The following is a 22627-nucleotide window of genomic DNA, read 5'->3' as shown; positions in this document are numbered from 1 at the left end:
CGTGTCTTTCTACATGTGTTGGTTTCAAGGTTCATAGCAAAAGGGTTGCCCCTGAGGGAAAGCCCAGCCATTGACTCCACCTGGTACTGGAGGACCCACCTAGCCATAAATGCGGAGACTCCAAATGCCACACATTTATTTCCTGCAGAGTGAGACCCGTGTTGCAAACCCTGTTTGGAAGTCAGCCAAACCCTGTTGTGAAATTGCCCCGGCACCAGACGTACAGATCTGAGAACTCTGCCATTTCTGATGGCCACCGCAGGGACTCTGCTTGGAGTAAGGTCTCACACATGCTCCTGGTGAAGAGCAGTGAAGGAAGTGGGTTCAGTAATCACTTTTCCAAAGACAGAGGTAGTATTTTAAACTACTCTAAAGTGCATAACCAGATTGAAATTGAAGGGAGGCAAAACAAACCAAACCAATACAAAAAAAAAAACCCATTACTCTAATAATTCAGAACCAACTAGGCCACTTCCATTGTTCCCCTTCTCATTTTGGGATGAACATTCTAGCTCTCATCTCTTGTTCTATTATTTTATACCCCCATCTTTTCTTCTTCTCTCCTTTTTTATACTTTTTTTTTCCTTTAAGCTTCTCCTCCTCTTGTTTTCTGTTTATGTCTCCCCATCCGCTCTGCCTCTCTCTCCTTGATTGATTTCCTTTATGTTTCATTCCATAGCTGCCATAACATTGATATAAGGATCTGAAATGTGTGTTTGTGTTTGTGTGTTACATCTAACTGGGCATTATACTCATGGAATACAAGCTAATATTTTTTTCTTTTTAAAGTGAAAAATTTTGTAATTTAAATTGCTTCTTCCCTCATCCCTTTAAAAACTAAATCCTAATTCACTTAACTACTTTAGAACATCTACATGATGCTCAATTGATTTGTTTAATATATTAGTGGTTAACACAGAGTAACTGTTTTTTGCTTCTAAGAGGATTCACAAGATCCTAAGAAAGATGACCAGTTCTTTTTGCTATGAATATCATATAGCACACTTTATTTAATAGGTATAAAAAGGGATTGCTATCCATATATGAAAATTATTGCCCATATTCATCCAGATCTGCCCACTATTTATAAGATGATCTACTGTAACTTCATGGAGAGAAATTTTCTATAGACTTTCCTAATAGATGGACATTTTCCCCCCAAACTTCTTCCTATCAGTGCCATGGAAAACCAGAAGTTGTTTTTTTTTTAAGTATTTATTTTTGAGAGAGAGAGAAAGACAGACAGAGACAGAGCATGATCAGGCAGAGAGAGAGGGAGAGAGAATCCCAAGTAGGCTCAGTGCTGTCAGCACAGAGACCGACACGAGGCTTGGTCCCATGAACCATGAGATCATGACCTGAGCCAAAATCAAGAGTCAGACGCTTAACTGACTGAGCCATCCAGGCGCCCCAGAAATTTTACTTCATAAACTAGATCAGGGACTTTGCATTTGCTGTTCCCTGTGCGTAGGATAGTCTTTGTACTCCTTCACTTCATTGTTCTTTCTCTTCCTTTAGAATTCTGTCTACGTGTCATATCAGGGAAGCTTTCTCCATGCACCTAAATAATAGCAGTCACTATTCCCTCCCTCCCCACTTATGGGATTTCATTGGATTTTCAATTCCAACTTAATTACAGAAGAGATCACTATCTCCTATTATTCTTTACGTCTATTTCACAGTTTTCTTCCAGCAATTTTTTTTCACTCTTTCCAGAATAGTATAGACCAGTACTTCTTAAACCTAGGGATCTTGTTAAAATGAAGATTTTTTTTAAAGTAGGCTCCACGCCCAACATGGGGCTTGAACTCACCACCCTGAGATTATGAGTCACATACTCTACCCACTGAGCCAACCAGGCACTCCTACAATGAAGATTCTAATGTAGTTAGTCTGAGATGGGACTGGGATTTTACATTTTTAATGAATTCCCAGGGAAAGTCAATACTACTAGCCCAGGGGCCACACTTTGAGTAACACGTGTGTAGAAACAGTAACAGGTACATATAAGCCAGTGCCCAATTCTTAGGAATCTGGACAGTGGTAGTAAAAAATTGACACAGAATGTCTGCAAATCATCTTGGGTCTTTCCTACAGAGGGCTTGGTCTCTAGCTAGAAGATGCAGATGCTCAGAGTCTCTGTCCTGGTTTAAGTAAGAGGATCAGAGAAACAGGCTGTATAGAGTATATCCAATACCAGTGTAAATATTCTTGATGTAATGGCAGGAAAAGCCAGAATCATTTATTATTCATCTACGTGTCTACAGTCTCTGGAACAGAACCTTTCACTAAGTAAAAGTTCAATAAATGTTTGTTAAATTAGATAGAATATCAATAAAATTTTTCTGCTCTAGTATTTCTAGTTGCTACCTTGGCTAAATGTATTAAGAATCCTAGTGACATATGGGCTGATTCTCCAAGAGTGCAATTGCTGGAATCAGGCTTCTGCATTCTTTCTGTTCATACAGACAAGAAATGCCTCAACATTTTTGTCAAGTTGAACTTAGCAGCACTTAAATTAAACACTTACTAGTTTTCTTATGTCAGATAGAGCTAAGTTTACTAACATCCTAAATAATAACATGGGTAAATCACAAAAGCTTATCCTATTTTGTGTCTCTCATCATCACAAATTCCTGGTTGTAAAGAACTACTTATTAAAAATCCCACAGCAATCTGTGACTATATTAGCGCTTCTCAATAAAAGGATTCATTAAACAATACATTAACAATGTCACTATTTCCTTAGAATTTTGTAATGATGAAGTGCCCTGAGTTTATTGTGATAGTCTAGATTAAAAGCCCAGCTCTGCCATGTTTTTGCAGTGTTGACCCACTGTAAAATGGCAAGAAATATATACATTGGTTTCCTGCCCCCCTGCCTGGTACAAAGCTCCTAAAATCTTTGTAATAAGCATGCTAGTAGGATATTTTGTTCTAATATTTAGTCTCTGACCCTGGGTCCTGATACAGAGCTCCTAAATCCCTTGGAGTTTCCTAGGTGATAAGGATGTCTTCTGTTCTAATGAGAGGACTCTTGGTGAGCTCCTGGATGGAAGCTGGTCACCAGAAAGACCAAGCCATGATTAGAAGATTGGAACTTTTAGCCCACCCCCTACTCTCCAGAGATGGGAGAAGAACCAGAAGTCAAGTTAATAATCAATCATGCCTACAGGATGAAAACTCCATAAAAACTCCAAAAGTACAGGGTTCCGAGAGCTTTCAGGCTGGTAAACCAATCTATGTGCCTGGAGGGTGGTGCATCCCAACCTCACAAGGAAGATCTCATGTACTTGGGATCCTTTCAGAGCTCACACTATGTATATCTTCATTGGATTTCATTTGTATCCTTTAACACTATCTTTTAATTATAAATTGACAGTAATAAATAAACTGTTTTCCTGGGTTCCATGAGCCACTCTAGCAAATTTTTGAAACTGAAGCAGGGGAGGGTTGTAGGAACCTTCAGTTTGTAACCAAGTTGGACAGAGGTTGTGGGTAATCTAGGGACCTACTAGTCATGATTGGCACCTGAAGGGATGGAGTCTTGTGGGACTGAGCCCTTAACCTGTGGGGTCTACACTAACTCTGGGTAGAGTCACAATTGAATTGAATTATAGAACACCCAGCCAGTGCTGGGGAATTGTTCAGTGTGGGAAAAATCCCGCACATTTGGTGTCAGAAATGTTGGGAGTATGAGTAATGGGAAAACACAGTGAGTTTTCCTTTAGACACCCACCTGTCAAGTGACAATCATCACCGTCCACATTTGGACCCTCATGTCAAGCAAAAATAATTGCACAAAGTCTTTCTAAGAATTAACGGATTCATAAATGTAAAAAATATACCAACTCAGTGCTTGGCACAAGAGTCAGGGTTTTGGTTTTTCCAAAGCACTTGCACATTCCTCATCCTGTTTGAACTTCCCTAAGAACATTTTGTAGTGTCAGAGTAAAGGAAGGGGCATTATGAGCATCCTATGTTATATAGGAATATACATATATACAAATATACTAAAGCCCTAAAAGGTTAAGTCTAAGAGTGGGAGAACTCTTCTTTGGGAATTATTAGTGTATCATATTGGTGTTTTTTGAAAGAGGTGAGCAATGTTTTGTCATTTTTTTCACAATCTGATTATTTTATTTTTAAATGCCTTTCTAATATGCTCAAATACCTAAGGTCAATAAATAAACTAGCATGCTCCAAAAAGAAATTCCCATTGAGGCAAACATTGCTTGCCAATTTGCTTTCTATCATTATCTATTAACATGTGCTATACCAATGACCTATTGATACATAATATGACAATGGTTAATAAATATTAGTGATTTGATGTTGTTACAAACCTCTGTTTCTCTACTCTCACACACCCATATAAGTAGACTTTATATTCAAATAAATAGAATCTGTTTAATTGTTTTCAAAATTGAAATAATAGTACTTATAATAGTGAGAAAGCTATAATTTATTCCAAACTATTTTGAGAAAATCCAATTTTTGAAATGTTAGTGTGACAGTGATATAAATTAGCTACCCCTCAGTTTTGGAATTTTGGCCCAGAGTTTTTAATCCTGAAACAAATTACAACCACATTCCATAGAACTCTTTGTATATATGGCATTAGAGTATATCAAATAAAAAGAAAAAAACTATTCTAAAGCAAGAAGCAATAGTCTTATGACTCAAGATATACTTATTGGTAATTTCTGATCAACTATGGCATATTTAATAGTTTGATCACATGAATGGTGTAGGACTATTTCTGCCTCTGTCTTACAATGGAAAATAAACCAAGTTATTATGCATGCCTCTTTCCTGTTCCTGTATAATGCATCTTCCACATGTATTATGGAGCCCAAACCTGACATGAAAGTTTATGACAGAGCGAGATTGTAAAAATGTATTTTTTTATTTGAGACAATTTTGCTATAAAAGCACATTTCAGTCCTTTAAAATAACAGCCTACAAGATTTACTGTATCAAATGTAAGTTTCACACCTCAGTCAGTGGTAGATTTCAAACAAACCCCAGCAGCTGAGCTGAAATTGGCTTTTAAAATCTTTAAGTTAGTTTGTTCCCAGATGAACATCACTTTTTTTTTTTAACTTGAAAAATCACACTTATCATGCAGCCCACAAATTATTTGGTTTGCATTTACCCATTTTATTATCCTTTTCTTATTGACAGAGACAGGAACCAAGTTCGTGTGCTACGTTAATCCAGAAACTAAAAATAAGTAGGCAATATTGTGAATATTAATGCAAGGTGGAAGCTCTCATTGTGTCCCCCCCCAGCCTAGTTTTCATTTGGATCGATTTGTACAAATGTATTTAAAAATCAGAAACCTAAAAACAACCAATTTTCAACTCATTGACCTATAAATGTGCCTTTGATTACAGTGCACTTTTGCTGTAGCAGGAAGAAGAGGAGGGATGCTGAGACTGTGCATTCCCTGGGGAGGGTGTAGTCACATGCTGACAATGCACGGGGGCCCTTTAATGTCCAGGGTGGAAATTGGAGGACATCTAGCCAGTTTATGAGTCCCGAGAGAGGGGAGAAATGGCTGTCAATAACCATAACACCTCACTCTATGGGGAGCTTGTCTAGTTCTTGGCAAGAATCTCAAGCTTAATGTTTCCTGGATAGCTTTCTCTTCTTCTCTTTGTCTCTTTCACTCTCTTGTTGTCTAAGTAAATAAAAGTAGACTTAAAGTACACTCACCGAGAAAGAGAGAGAGAGAGAGAGACAGAGAGAGAATTAAAGGCAGAAAGTCCCCACAGAGTTGAGTTTAGATTTGTTTTAGCTATCACGAATATTTGGCCTTAACGTTCACTTGCTTTGTAAGTTTGTCCCTGATAATGACCAGCATTTGTGTAATGCTTTTAGAATTCCCTTTGGGCGCCTGGGTGGCGCAGTCGGTTAAGCGTCCGACTTCAGCCAGGTCACGATCTCGCGGTCCGTGAGTTCGAGCCCCGCGTCGGGCTCTGGGCTGATGGCTCGGAGCCTGGAGCCTGTTTCCGATTCTGTGTCTCCCTCTCTCTCTGCCCCTCCCCCGTTCATGCTCTGTCTCTCTCTGTCCCAAAAATAAATAAAAAACGTTGAAAAAAAAAATTAAAAAAAAAAAAAAAAGAATTCCCAAAAGCTTTCACATTATATGATATTTGCACAATAAAACATTTTTGAGGCAGAACTGTAACTCCATCATACAGATTGCAAAATGGAGCCTTGAAGAAGTTATTTAAACTAAGTCCCTGAGATAGGAATTAAAATTCACTTTTTCTGACTTCAAGGCCCAATGCTCTTTGTCTATACTAAATTGATATTTTCATCTTTAAAATATGTATTGGGGCACGTGGGTGGCTCAGTCGGTTGAGTGTCCGACTTCTGTTCAGGTCATGATCACACAATTCGTGGGTTTGAGCCCCGCGTCGGGCTCTGTGCTGACACCTCAGAGCCTGGAGCCTGCTTTGGATTCTGTGTCTTCCTTTCCCTCTCTCTGCCCTTCCCCAGCTCACACTCTGTCAGTCTCTCTCTCTCTCAAAAAAATAAACATTAAAAAAATTTTTTTAAATGAATTATCTATTAATTTCTGTATGTTTTCTGTAAAAAAGTTAAAATTTTTTTTAGTGTTTATTTATTTGCAAGAGAGAGAGAGACAGAGCATGAGTGGGGGAAGGAAAAGAGAGAGGGAGACACAGAATCCGAAGCAGGCTCTAGGTTCTGAGTTGTCAACACACAGCCAGACGCGGGGCTTGAACTCACAAACTGCAAGATTACGACCTGAGCCGAAGTCAGACATTTAACCAACTGAGCCACCCAGGCGCCCCTGCAAAAAAAGAAGCTTAAAATTGTTTCCTTTGTTTAGCATATTTAAAAAGGTAGATCTATCTATATAGAGGATCCGAGTAATAAAGATACTTGTTATCTCTATTTGTAAAAGCAGACAGGGATGCCTGGGTGGCTCAGTCAGTGAAACGTCTGACTCTTGGTTTCAGCTCAGGTCATGATCTCATGGTTCATAAGTTTGAGCCCTGCGTCAGGCTTTGTGCTGACAGTGCAGAGCCTGCTTGGGTTTCTCTTTCTCCCTCTCTCTCTGTCCCTTCCCTACTCTTTCTCTAAATAAATAAATAGATAGATAAATAAATAAATAGATAACAAATAAATAACTTTAAAAAGGGCAGATAGAATACTGGTGCCAAATGCCCTCTGATCCCCTCTGTTCCTGTGGGAATAGCTCTACGGAAGTGTGAAGGATTGAGATATAGAGGAAGATGTTGACCGTGAGATACTTTCTCATAGGCCTTATCTTCCGTGTTCTTTGGTTTTCATTTTCAGCAAAATGTGGGATTCAAACTACTGCCGATTATTCCTGAGGACCCAGAGTGAAAACTACCCAAGTGCCCATCAGCAGCAGAATGTATTAATACACTGTGATTTGTACCAGCAAGAAGATAACATAAAGCCATGAAAAAGAACAATCTTCAGCTACATACAACGGTATGAATGAATTTCTTAAACACGACAATAAGCAGAAAAAGACACGAAAGAACGTAGTGTATTATTAAATTTATGTAGAGTACAACACGGTGAAACTAGTCTATAGTCTATAGCTTAAAAGTTGGAGGTTAGAAGCGGTTAACTGTGGAGGGGAATTTGTAACTGATGGGAGAGTAGGTCTTTATCGGGGCGGGGGGGGCTGGTTACACAGTGGTGCTTAATGAAAATCTTTGAAGCCAAACATGCGTAATATGTGTACTTCCCTGTGCATATAATCTATTTCAAGAAAACCTTTGAAGAAAAAATGCAACTGAATCTTAGGATTGCCCTTGTAGCCATCATGGATATATTGGAGCTATTAACTCTAGGCTTTATCAGGCAGAAGGGCAGTGGAAAAGCATGGGCATTACATTCAGATGCCTGAGCTGGACGTCTTCATTCGACTATGACACTTATTAGCAGTGTGTCCTAAGGGAAGTTTACTAAGTCTCTGTTGCCCCATTAACATTCCTATGGATTTGCCCCTCTCCCTACTTCATCGTGTTATGTAAGTTCCAAAGGGAAACACTGTAAACTGGGAGACCACAAATAAATGTATGGCATTCTTTTTTTTTTAGAGTTTATTTTTGAGAGAGAGAGAGAGAGAGAGAGAATGCAGGGGAGGGGCAGAGACAGAGAATCCCAAGCAGGCTCGGAGCTGTCATCACACAGTCCAAAGTGGGCTTGACCCCATGAACCGTGAAGTCATGACCCGAGTCAAGATCAAGAGTTGGATGCTTAACTGCCTGAGCCACCCAGGTGCCCCAAATTTATGGCATTATTCTTCAATAGCCCTTAAATATCTGGAGCTTGTGCTATGTCAGCAAAGAAAGTTGGATTCCGCATTAGAAAGATTAAGTGGTATTTTAGTAGAGCCACCAACCCTCCATAGATCAGTGGCTTCACACAATAGATATTATTTCTGACTCATGTGGGGTCCACTTGGTGTTTTCTGGCTTCATGGTCTTCAGGCATCCCGTCCTCATCTAGGTCTTTGGGCTCCTCTCCACTTATTTCTGTATTAAAAAAAGACACCATAGAGAAGGTACACCTACTTAACTGCTTTGTTCCCGAAGAGGTATGCATCATTTCCACTCACATTCTTTCAGGGGGAAGTGGCCATATGGCCCCATCAAGTTGCAAACGAGCTAAGGAAAAGTATGAATCTTTATTGGTCCATTAGCCGTGTCAGCCACGTTGCCCTTTCGTCCTCCTCCACAAACCACAAATCAATTTTTGAGGCTCTGTCAGCTGAGCATTTTACACCAAAATTCATAGAAACACAGAGATCATTTGATCTACAAACACATGTAACTCTCTGGAACCTATCTTCCCAGTAGTTGACTTTAAACTCAATCTGAATACCGGGGATTTGCTCACCACTTCTGTAAGATAGCTTACATTCATGAACAAACATTAGTTATGCCTAACTCTCAATACCTGGGTGTCAGCTCATACCAATCTGAATTGAACACACTCTACTCTTTTGATTTTTAAGGTGAGAGACATCTTGGTACAGTAGAAAGCGCCCAGTGTGGATAACTGGGGTCATGACCTACCTTCTAAATTTATAATCAAATGTAAATACTTGAGATGAGAGAAAATTCTGATTTAGGACTTTTTTAACCTTCATAAATTTAATTTACCAAAACTTATTGTTAAATATTGTCCTTTAAAACTTCAGAAATGAAAGCTTTGCTTTTATAATAGAAGGCACACATAAGATATGTGACTTAGCCCAAATCACAAAATTTGAACCAAAATTTAGGGCTCAATATTACCATTCTGCTACTTAGTTCTCATTAAAGTAGGGAAAATGTCATAAAATAAAACTATAATTATATCTGAGTGTAGGCTACTCTAAAGATCAAGTTTAAGAAAAGATTTAATAAATCTAGTGAACTGTTTTACTGCTTAAACTGGTTATCTGCTCTCTGATAGTTGACCCCAGTGGTACCAGGAACTGTAATTCTACCAATAATCAGTGTAAATTGTATTTGTTCCTCATTTTTTCAATCTCTGTTTTGTACTTGCAGACTTAAGATTGCACAACATAATGTGAAAGGTATCACTTTGGGGAGTTTTCATCATATGCAGTCTTTTGCTCCCAGGAAATGGTTATTTCATTTTAATAGTCCTGTTTCTCCCCCCACCCCTCCTTTCTCTCTCTCTCATATATATATATATATATATATATATATATATATATATTTAGGTCTTTCATGCCTGAAATGAATTTTCAAGACTCAATGTCTTTATGCTAAGTATTCAGCACTCCAAAAACTACTGCTTCTGAAAGTGTGTGTGGGCCAGGAATGAAGTGTTCTATTTTTACAATGAGATGCAGATTTCCTATTAAAAAGTAAAGCTTTCATTTCCAATGTTATAAAGGACAGTATTTGAGTTTTGGTGAATTAATTTAGGAAGTTAAAGTAGTCCCATATAAGAATTTTCTCTAGTCTATGTATTTATATTTGATTATAAATTTGAACATTATTTGAACATTGACTCTGGGTATTTGAGTCAAATAAATATTGGTAGCTGATATTTAAGTGATCAATTTTTGTAGCATTGTTTCCAATTAAATTTGGTCTCATACCATCTCAGGTACTGATTTTCAAAATATATTGATATTCTGTTTTCATTTGTCTCTATGTCTCGATAATGCTTTTTTTTTTAAATCCTTTCTTCCTTAAAGCAAAAAATAGGATGGACACATAGTAAGAGTGAGGAGATATTTATTTCAGGATAGAAGGAAGAAGAAAGAAGAATTGTTCCTATCTTTCATCCAGCTTTAAATAGCATTTCAAACTATACTTACTGAGTGTGCCATGTGGGGCACTGTGGGCTCGAGGTCTCTACTATTTCCCTGGTACATTGTAGGCTCCATGGTCACAAGTAAAAATAAATAGGTGGTAAGCTGCATTCCCATCTTCATTAACAACTGTGTAACTATCAATGAGCACAATGCCTAGCACATAATAGGTGATTAAAAATCAATCAAGTATGAGTGGTAGGAATTTTTCTGCCTCTTGGCCACTTATGACCTGTAACATTAAGGACCCTTCTCCCAATATTGCAGGCAGGCCAAGTAGGCAATCTCCCTAAGCTCCTTAAATGCCCAACAAAACCACTAATATCCCAAACTATAATTTTTCATCTGAAATTCTTTTATGCTTCATTCACTTAGCTAAAAATATTCTTATTAAAGTGCAAAACAAAAAAATATATAAATCCAAGGTCAATAACATTTGAAGTCATTTTTAATTATTTACATATAATGACAAATGAGTATCAGATTTTTTTTTTTTCCAATGGCGTTAGGTTGCAAGAGGGAATCTTTCTGTGGTCTTTGGACATCTGAAGTAGGTTGAGAAAAACACAAGTCAGTAAGATGAGATTAGATGAGTGAGAAACACCAAGAAAACCTCTGCTTTTCTCACACTGTTGTTGCCTATGGGTGACATAGTACTAAAAGCGTAGAGATGAGCGGGTTAGCACCAGCACTTGTGTGTAAAGAAAATAAGAGCCACAGACGTAAACTACATTTTATTATTGTCTGTGCTCTCGAGGTTATTTACCTGTATTGAACATGTATGGTGGAAATACCATATAAAATATGCTATCGCACATCTCTTCCCAAGTCGGCCTTTAGTGATGTCACATTGATAACTTGAAATTGGCCATGGTGGGGCATTCATTCCACAGATATTGACAAACACCACAATTGTGACTTCGTTTTCACAGCAAACCAGTTGCTAAACATTTGCCAGCACATCAGTGAGTTGATGCTTTGTCAAGGTCCGGTGAGGGTGATCTGATCCCAAGGTAATGTCAATTACTGAGGCAGAAGAAGAGAAAAATAGTTACAACTTGAATACAGTACCTGTGGAATAGTAGGATTTAAAAATATGTTGTGTCTATGGAGAGTGGACCATGATATTCTGGAATCACTCCCACCTTTGAAGGGATCATCCCAGTCTGATCAAACAGCATTGGCAGGAATGATCTTTGCAATTGAAGACCAAGTCTCTCCCACTTTTCCTGGTACAGTAGAAAAGCTTCAGATTTTTCTACAAACTAAGGAGAGTTTCCCCACTATTGGATGATACTGAACATCTCCCAAACTTGGTGATTTGTATCTGGATCCAAAATAAATTTTATAAATTATAGAAAACCCTCAAAATTTATGACATTATTTGAACCCCTTAGTTTTGTGTAATGATTCATACTTGTTATATTATGGGGGAAAATGCTTTATAAGAAAAAACTGGATGTGGTAGTTTCATATCTCAAAGGATGTTGATTACAAAATATATTTGTTTCTAAGTGTCATACAGACCAATACCTGAAATATTTATATTGTCAGAGAACACGTAGAAGTATGGCTGACACTTTGAGTGGGTATAGCTGATTCTAGAACCTATGTTTCATCCTCTCAATCCCTCTTCCATATTTTAGATATTACTAGGTTAAAAGATGATTTTTAAATGTCACATTGGGAGGGAACTTTGTGAAGACGGTGGAGTGGGCACATGACCCCTCTCAAGATCTTTAAAATCATGCTGCCTTGGGGCACCTGGGTGCCTCAGTCAAGTAAGTGTCCAACTTAAGCTCAGGTCATGATCTTGCAGTTCATGGGTTCGAGCCCCGTGTTGGGCTCTGTGCTGAAAGCTCAGAGCCTGGACCCTGATTCAGATCTTCTGTCTCCCTCTCTCTCTGCCCCTCCACTGCTCATGCTCTGTCTCTGTCAAAATAAATAAATGTTAAAAAAAAAATTTAAAAAATCATGCTAACTCAGAGACATTCTAAAGATGGCTGGGATATTACAGTTGGTCGATGTAGCTATAAACTAGTAAATTCAGGATATTAAAGTTTGGGAATTGGTTGGTACCCACTGATTAGTGAGTGAGTCATGAGAGAAATGTCCTACCCATTGTATCCCAGAATCTAGTCAGGGAAACACAACCATTGCACATGCTAAAATAAAGGGAGTTTAGTGCAGAAAATTGGTTACACAGGTCATGAAAGAACTTTAAGACCAAACAAGGGACGTCGAGGCAATCCAGAGGTTATTAAGAACAGGAAGCTCCTACCCTCTTATGCTGGAGGGCCAGGGGAGCAGGTGATGTTGCAAAAACCCAGGGTTCAGGATCACCTGGTGGACAGACTTTTCAAGATCAGGAGCCCCAGAGGTGATAACACCGCTGCTAGAGATGCCACCAGGACAGAGACAAAGGGAGACAGAAAAACACTATGACATCTCTCTTCTTCAGCTCTTGGTCTTACACCAGGGATTCTCGTTACACTTAACCTTGAGCCGGTTAACAGTAGACCCTTGTCTATGTAGCTTCCAAGGGTCAGCAGAACTAGAAAAGGAGAAGGAATAGTTCTTAGGGAGAGCAGGCACAGGATGAACAAATCCACAAAATCCAAAATATCTACACCTGTACCTGGATGGATGGATGCATGCATGCATAGGTAGGTAGATTTCACGGATTTCCTCCAAAGTCCATTACTGTTACGTCGGGGAAAAAAGGGAAATTTTCCTTGCCCAGGTATATTATCTGAACAAGCATTTAATTACTTACTGAATTAGAAGTTTACACACTTCTGATTATTGTCACTATTCAATGGTTGTTTAGCTTCCGAAATGAGCACAAGATTGCCCAAATATAGAGAGCATATTACTGATCCAAGAGACTCTTATCTTCCATTTTTCTAAAGCTCTCTGTCTATAGTCATACTGCGAGAGGCACTCCAAAGTGGAAAACTGGATTGGTTGGATGGCTAGCCCACTATTTTCACCTTGCCTTCTTTCAGATGTGCTGAGAAACATGAAATGCCCAAAAGGCAAGAAGGAAGCAAAAGAGTAAGAACACTCTACAACCAGAATGAATTGTGCCAAATATTTGAGAGCCAGCTCTCTTTGCAAAATGCTTTTATTAACCCACATTTTATCTTTGCATCTCCCCCTCCCTGCCAAAAAACAGCTTGCTGTAACATGTCAATATTATTATTGCTACCTTCTCCATATTCTTATCTTACCAGCACAAAAATCAGAAAATTCCTAACATTAGCCAGTACTTGGTTTTATCCTTCTGAAAGTTACTTCTGCTTTATGCAGACCCTTTTCTTTTAAGTTTATTTATCTATTTTGAGAGAGAGAGAGAGAGCACATGCGAGGGCAGAGGAGAGGCAGAGAGAGGGAGAGAGAGAGAATCCCAAACAGGAGCTGGATGCTGGGCTTGAACTCACCAACAGTGCCATCATGGCCCGAGCTGAAATCAAGAGTCAGATGATTAAACAACCGAGCCACGCAGGCGTCCCTATGCAGACTCTTTTTATAAAGCTATTCAGAGGGTCCTCTTTGGTGTCATAAACTTAAACTAAGGAAACCACCTTTCCTTCCTTCCTGACACATTATTTCATGAGGAATGCATCCTGTTGCTTACATAGACAAGCAGAATTCTTTCCAAGCAGAAAAACCATCAATTCTGCTTGCTTTTGTGTGCTGTCTATATACTACAAATTTGTCTTCAACTACACAAATTTGTTGTAGAAAACTGGCAACTCAAAAACATAAGCAAACCTTATCGTATTCAAATAACCAGTAAACTATTTAAAAAATATATTGCTTTAATAAGTTAGAGTATAAAAAGAAATACACATTAAAAAAGAAAGAAAGAAAGAAAGAAAGAAAGAAAGAAAGAAAGAAAGAAAAGGGGCACCTGGGTGGCTCAGTTGGTTAAATGTCGGACTTTGGCTCAGGTCATGATCTCACCGTTCGTGGGTTTAAGCCCCACGTCCGGTTCTGTGCTGACAGCTCAGAGCCTGGAGCCTATTTCAGATTCCATGTCTCCCTCTCTCTCTCTCTGCCCCTCCCCTGCTCATGCTTTGTCTCTCTCTGTCTCAAAAATAAATAAACATTTAAAAAAAAAGAAGTTAGAGTATTAAAAAAAAAAAACAAAACAAAAGATTCAGCACCCTCCCCCACCAGATTCCCTAACTTTTAGCCACACAGACAGAATTCACAGTGAACTCTGGTTTTCGAGTAAAAGACAAGTCAACTTTACAGGTGATCATAGACGACAGTGTTTCTTCTCCATGTGCCTGCTTTGGAGCTGTATTGCTGCTGAGCACGCAAAACTCTCCTCGTGAGTATTTTATGATATATTGGAGCCAGAAATAAGAGACGTTAGTGCTGAAAGGGACGGCCGGTGGGCTCTGATTCAATTCACATACCCTTGCTGCACCAGGCTCTTTAAGATCATCATTGAGTTAGTCTAAGAATTTTGAAGCTGTACAATTCAGAGCAGTACATTACAATATGCCAATATTACTATTCTCCTGCTCTGACATTCTCCATTGATTGACAGATGAAGGAGAAGGAAGGGCAGTCACCATTAACTGAGAGTAAATGAAACTGGAATATTAAAATTCAGGATTATTTGAGTGACTGAATCGGCTGGCAGAGTGTTCGCCAGTTAAGGGTGGGGAAAGATTAATTCTGCACATGACACCACTCCGTATTTATACAAGTCTACTGGGACAATTGTTTGCCTTGAATTGTTTTCTTCATTCATTTCATTCAGACGGTTGTGTTGACTGATTTTTCTTTTTGATGTATGGAATGACTGTTTGACTGAATTTACCATTTAATTTCCACTAATGCACTGTAAAAACAATACATTAGTCAAATTAGATTGGCAGGTATGAAAAGCTTACCCCAGAACTAGAGAGAAATACAATATTGCTTTCTATAGATTTGTAAGACATATGTTCTGGGTTCAGGGGAATTGTTCCAGCTTTAGCTATTTTGGCACATGCCTTGGTTTTAGTTTCCAAAATGTAGGGCCACTGATCCCATAGGAAACATAAGAACTGGGGTGCCTGGGTGGCTCAGTCGGTTAAGAGTCTGACTCTTGATTTTGACTCAAGTCATGATTTCATCGTCGTGAGATCAAGCCCTCCATCAAGCTCCTCTCTGGGCACGGAACCTGCTTAAGAGTCTCTCCTGTTCTCTCTGCCTCTCACCCACATGCGTGTGCCCTCCTGCCTCTCTCTCTCACACACACACAAAAGAACTGTGAAGTCCAGATAAAAATAATTTTGTATGAATATGAGAATCACATAACAGAATCAGAAAAAAATGATTATGAGATAAATTTTATAGAGTTTCTTACTTACCAGGACATATTGCTATGTTAAACTGTTGGGTATTATTCTAGAAGTTTGTCAGGAACAAATACTTCAAGTATATTATAGGAAATTTTATTTTTTAAATATTTATTTATTTATTTTGAGAGAGAGAGAGAGCACGAGCATGAGCAGAAGAGGAACAGAGAGAGAGGGAGAGAAAAAAATCCCAAGCAAGCTCTGTACTATCAGCACGGAGCCCAATTCAGGAATTGATCCCACGAACTGGGAGATTATGACCCGAGCTGAAATCAGGAGGTGGGTGCTCAACTGACTGAGGTACCCAGGCACATCCTAGAACATTTTCTTTATTTACAATTTAATTCTTCTAATATTTAGAGTTACTATGACAGGCCATCTCTTCATGTCCCATCCTATAACTTGCTGCTTTTATTGAACATTGGGGAATTGGTGACAAAGGTAGGAAAGAGAGACGATTTTCTAGTACTTGATTGTTCTTCAATAATGCTGAGTTTATAAAGTGTTTTCCTCCATAGTTGACTAATTTATCATGGCAGAGATGGTTAGATACTACTCTTGGACATGAAAAAGATCTTTAGAAGTTTTCTCTATTCCGTTCACCACTCTCTATTCTTGTTCGAAGCAAAATCAATACCTTGCAAAATTAACACAGCAGCTTAATTATAATTTTTAATCTTAAAATTTTTAATCTGTGAAAATGGGAAATTTTTGGTAGGAAAAAGCTATGGAAGATGAGAGAAAACAATCGTAGAATTCAGAAGACAACAAAACAGATTTTTTAAAATGATGGGTAAGGACTTTTGTTTCCAATTATATCAGCTTACCCTGGAAAATAACCAACAAGAAAAGCTAGAATAATTATAAACCACATTTGACTGTGGGCATTAGAAAGCTACTGCGGTAGCCAAGACCTAGAAAAGTAAACTAGAGAAAGAAACTAAAGTAAGAATAATGTTCTGTACATGCTTTTCTAGTCCAGGCATTTTGAAAGTATTGATGAAGAACAAGAATCTGAATATAATATTGTATGTCAACTATACTTCAATTAAAAATAAATAGATTTTAAAAATAACCAAACACCATAAGAGTCTTAAAAGCCTAACTGAATGTAGCTCTTAAGAAGCAGAAAGCCACTAGATCTCAGGGCAATATCATCAGACTAGGAGACCAAAGTGGGAATTTGGGGTTAACAAGGCAGCAAGAATTTTAAGCACCAAGATCCCAGAGAAAAAAGAGGTTCAGAAAATCGGGCTGCATGTTCAGTAACAGTTTTTCCTTTAGGTATTTTTTGACTTAGGTAGACAAGACAAGACACTGAGAAGGTAAACAAAAGCTAACTGAAGTCAAAGCAAAGATTTATCAGGTTCATCACACTGGAGAGATAAAATTGAGGTACAGAACCCACCAAGAAACAGTGGACCAGTGGAAAACTAAGGATATGAGTTGGGACCATTGAAAGTCTGTGAGTGTGTGTGTGTGTGTGTGTGTGTGTCTTAGTACAGTTGATGAAACAGATCTAAACTGAACTTTATAAAAAAAGAAAATGAGTATCAAGTTTATTGAGTGATTAAGGTGATCTGCCCCTCAGCTTCCCACCTGAAAACGGGAAATTCTCTCCAGAGGAAAATAACATCATCCAGATTTTCTACAATATTTTATATCCCAGGTCTGGTATTCATTGGAAAGTCACCAAGACCACCAAGGAAAGAATAAGAATTAAAAATAACAACAATATCTATTATAGCCAAATTATGGAAAAAGCCCAAATTTCCATCGACTGATGAATGGAAAAAGAAGATGTGGTGTGTGTGTACACACACACACACACACACACACACAAAGACACAGCAATATCACTCATTTGGAACGGTATGAATGGAACTAGAGTATGTTATGCTAAGTGAAATAAGTCAATCAGAGAAAGATAAATATTATATGATTCCTCTCGTGTGGAATTTAAAAAACAAAATAAATGATCATAAGGGGGAAAAAAAAAGAGAGAGGCAAACCAAGAAACAGACCCTTAACTATAGAGAACCAACTAATGGTTACCAGAGAGGTGGTGGGTGAAGGGATGTGTTAAACAGGAAGTTCAAGAAAATAGATGGCAAGGTGGTGCATTTACAAGACGAGAAACTATGATACGTGTGAAGTTAAAATGAAAAAATTAAAAAATGTATTTACTAAAGTTAAAACTCAGTAACAGTGTGGACACGGGTGAAGAGAAACTAGTGAAATGAAGATACAGTAGTAAAAATAGTAAGACTGAAGCAGGAAAACTAAAAAAAACAAAAAGTACAGAAGACAGCATTTGAGACATATGGGGCCTAGTCAACATTTTTTATCATATGTTTAATTGGAGTCAAATAAAAAAGAAGAGAGAGATTGGGGAGAAAGTAATATTTTAGAAATAACAGCTGAAAGTTTTCTAAAACAAAAAAAGAATATTTCAAGCCAGAAATTCAACAAGCACTGAAAAATGGAATCGAGAGTAAATACGAAGAAAATCATTCCTAGGACCATCACGGTATAATTCATAAATAGCAAAGAGAAATAGAAAAAAAGTAGCCAGAGGGAGAAAAGAGATAATACTTTCAAAGGAACAACAGTAACATTAAGGTTACAGCCTATTTCTAAACAAAAATGATGGATACTAGGAAATAATGGAATAATATTTTTAAGTACCAAAGGAAAGTAACTACCAGTCTAGAATTCTAGAGACAGAGAAATGTTGTTTGAAAGAAAAGACGAAATAAAGAAATTTTCCGACGAGCAAAACCTAAATACCCAAAGGACAAAGTTTATTGAAACAAAGACAATTGCCAATTCCATGTCACTTACAAAAGACAAGAATCGTCATAAGGAAAGCGAAAGATTGAAAGCTGACAGATGGAAACATTATGTCATGAAAATAAAAAATAAAATTGAAAAAGGTATTTTGATGTCAAAGTAGACTTGAAAGCAAAGAGTATCACTAGGGATAAGGCAGGATGATGAAATCAACTATTAATTTACAAGGAGCATATTATAAATCTAAACTTCAGTGCAATATATGAAGTAGAAAACTCTAAATTACTGTAGTAGTAACATAGAACAAAATAAATCAGTAAATGACAGAGAATGTGAATATCATTATTAAAAGACTTGGCCTAAAATTTACATAAAGCAACACATAAACACAGGAAACACATATTAAATTAATATACAATTTTTTGGGGGGTACAACATGGCACATTTATAAAAATTGGCCTTATGCTGGTTATAAAGCAAGCTTCAATGCATGTCAAAGGTTGAATGTATTAAAAGCATTTTTTCAAAGAAAGAACCCAATGAGTAATTAAAAAATACATTAACTAATATTTGTTAAATATTTGGATGTTAAAAACACATCTAATCAGTACACAAGTGGAGGATAAAGTCACAATGGAATTAGAATTTTATTAAATGAATGATAATAAAAATATTTCATATCAAAACCTGTGGGTTGTAAATAAAGCTGTGGTTACAGAAAAATTTAAGTATTAAAATTTATATTAGAAGAAAAGAAGAGCTGTAAATTAGCAAATATACATCAAAGTATTTTCAAAAATAGTAACAAATTAAATCCAAAATTTTAGAAAAAGGAAATACATACAGAGCAAAACTTAACAGAAAGGAGGATAAACATGTAATAGAGAATATTAAAAAGCTAATGATTTTTTTAAAAGATAAATACGGTTGAAAAATCTCTAACAATACAAATTTAAAAAAAATGGGAACATTATTACAGTTCCTATAGAAATTAAAAATATAAAAAGGATATTACACAGTTTCAAATTAATCAATTTGATAATTAAAAATTTTCAAATCACTGGAGGAGCTCCTAGATGGTTGTCAGTTAAGCATCTGACTTTGGCTTGGTTATGATCTCACGGTTGTTGAGTTTGAGCCCTGCATTGGGCTCTATGCTGACAGCTCAGAGCCTGGAGCCTGCCTCAGATTCTGTGTCTCCCTCTCTCTCTGCCTCTCCCCTGCTTGTGCTCTTTCTCTCTCAAGTTAAATATTAAAAAAATTTAAAACTTTCAAATCACTTGAATAAAATTATACACCTAAAAGATATGAAATATATAAGGGATAATTTTAAGTCTATTCATGAATTTGGATTTGTAATTTAAAATGTCTTTAGGGGCGCCTGGGTGGCTCAGTCAGTTAAGCATCTGACTTTGGCTCAGGGCACGATCTCCCGATTTGTGAGTTCCAGCCCCACATCAGGCTCTGTGCTGACAGCTCAGAGCCTGGAGCCTGTTTCGGATTTTGTGTCTTCCTCTCTCTCTCTGTCCCTCCCTTGCTCATGCTCTCTCTCTCTCAAAAATAAATAGACATTAAAAAATTAATAAAATAAAATAAAATAAAATAAAATAAAATGTCTTTAAAAAATGAGGTGGCTGGGTGGTTCAGTCCATTAAGCGTCCCACTTCAGCTCAGGTCATGATCTCACTGTCCCTGAGTTTGAGCCACTCATCAGGGTCCATGCTGACAGCTCAGAGCCTGCTTCGGATTCTGTGTCTCCTTCGTCTCTGCACCTCCCCTGCTTGCACTAGGTCTCTCTCTCTTTCAAAAATAAATAAACATTAAAAAATAAAATAAAATAAAAATAAAATAAAATATCTTAAAAAAATAACCTTTCCAGAACCATTTGTATTCACCAATAAATTCTTCCAAATATTTAAAAAAGAAAAAAAAAAAAAAAACCAATCTTAGAAAAGTTCTTCCAGAGAAGTGAAGAGGGGATATTTTTCCAACTCTTCTTATTAAGCTAGCATAAACTTGATATCATAAATTGACAATAAAATTAAGTGAAAGAAAACACATAAAAACAATAAAATGTCTAAGCAAAATAAGATTTGTTTCTGAAATAAATAAGAATGATTTAACATTAAAAATTCTATCAATAAAATTCAACACACTGACAAATAAAATTATCTCAATAAATGCAGAGAATGTTTGATAATTGGATAAAATTCAACATTAGAATATTATCTAAAAATCTCAGAGAAAACTAGAAAAGTAAGAAAACTTTCTTAAGCTAATAAAGAGCATCTACATACAAATCTTATAGCAAAACTTTTAAGCCTTTAAAATAATAAAGGCTTCACTCCAAGATAAGAAATAATAAAATGATGACCACTCTCCCACCTTCTATTATGTGGGAGAAATAGATGGGCAGTACAATAAAAAAAGGGGGGGGGGAAAGGCATAATAATTGGGGGAGAACTTTTTTTTTAATATGAAAGTTATTGTCAAATTGGTTTCCATACAACACCCAGTGCTCATCCCCACAGGTGCCCTCCTCAATACCCATCACTCACCCTCCCCTCCCTCCCACCCCCCATCAACCCTCAGTTTGTTCTCAGTTTTTTAAGAGTCTCTTATGCTTTGGCTCTCTCCCTCTCTAACCTCTTTTTTTTTTTTCTTCTTCTTCTTCTGGGGGAGAACTTTTTATTACTTATCAATGTCAAAAAATACATAGAAAATTCTCCCAAATTTACAGATGAACTGATAGATTATATAAGATAATTTTGCAAGTATACAGGATAAAAGGCCAATATAGAAAATTAATTGTAGGGCTCTATACCAGAAACAAACAATTAGAAAATAAAAATATGTAAAGATATTAGTTTAATAGAATCCCAAATTATCTAATACTTATAAACAAATCTCTAAGTATCATGAACAATACTCAAAGAAGTATCGACTGTTACTGAAGGAAGTTAAAGAAAATCTAAATAAATGGAACTGATATTGAGAGAAGTTAAAGAAAATCTAAGTAAGTGGAAGTATGCATTCTTGTTCTGGGATGGGAATGCTACATAGTTTGAAGATGTCAATTCTCTACAAATTGTTCATAGATTCAATGTAATCCCAGACAGAATTCTAACCAGGTTTTACTGTGGGTAGTGGTAATTAACGGTGGTAAAGATGCTAAAATGTTTATGGAAATGTAAAGGGTCAAAAATACACGTGGCAATCTTGAAGAAGGTTTTCAAAGTTATAGGACTTGTAGTTCTAGGTAGTAACACTATCAAACTACTGTGATTAAGGCTGTGAAGTTTGGGTACACCAACAGACAAGTAAATCAGTGAAACAATACAGACAGCTGGGTAACACGTTAAATGCATGTTGTTATTTGACTCATGACAGGTGGCACTCAGTGCGGTGTGGAGAAGGCTGTGTTTGCAATGTGGGACGCTAGGGGAGATCGTATGTCCACATGGAAAAATAGTGAATCTTGATGCTTGATACATAAAAATCAGTCTAGAAAGCTATGGATCTAAATGTGAGCTGTAGGGTAATAAAGCCTCTAGAAGATAACTTATGACCTTAGGTTAGCATCTATTGCACTGTACCTAGTGGTGGGGGCCGGACAGACCTAAGAGCCGCAGGAGGCCAGCAACAGGCAAAGACGGAGTTTGGGTTTCCAAGTGAGGTCCGCAGAGACCACAGTGAACATGAAGACCAGGAGCAGGCTCCAAGGAAGAGCTTTTAGTATATACAGAAATGGAAAAATTAAAGTGTATTTGAGAGCTGGCACTGTAATTCCTCTTACGGCTGACTCAGGTTGCTGGGGAAAGATAAGACGTGCTTGATGTACAAGGTGAACATCTTCATTAAATCCCAGCGGCGTCTTGGTACCGAGACCACGTAATGAAGTAGAACCTGGAATCCATGTGGGTAATCCAGGGAAGAGGAGGATGAGAAACAGAGGCAGGAGGGAAGGGAAATAGTGCAGATGGGTGCTGCTGCAGCCCAAAGGCTGCATTGGCCCCCTACCTCCAAATCTTAAATAAAAGCCACTGCGTTCCTAAGTCTTCTAGGTGTGTGGAATTGCCCTTTAGAGCCTGAAAATGGGGTCATGTCTCCTGTCGGGATT

The sequence above is a fragment of the Panthera uncia genome, chromosome D4, assembly GCF_023721935.1.
Source record: "Panthera uncia isolate 11264 chromosome D4, Puncia_PCG_1.0, whole genome shotgun sequence".
NCBI classification, from domain to species: Eukaryota; Metazoa; Chordata; class Mammalia; order Carnivora; family Felidae; genus Panthera; species Panthera uncia.
The sequence above is the reverse complement of the archived record's forward strand: the minus strand, read 5'-3'. Positions refer to the sequence as shown.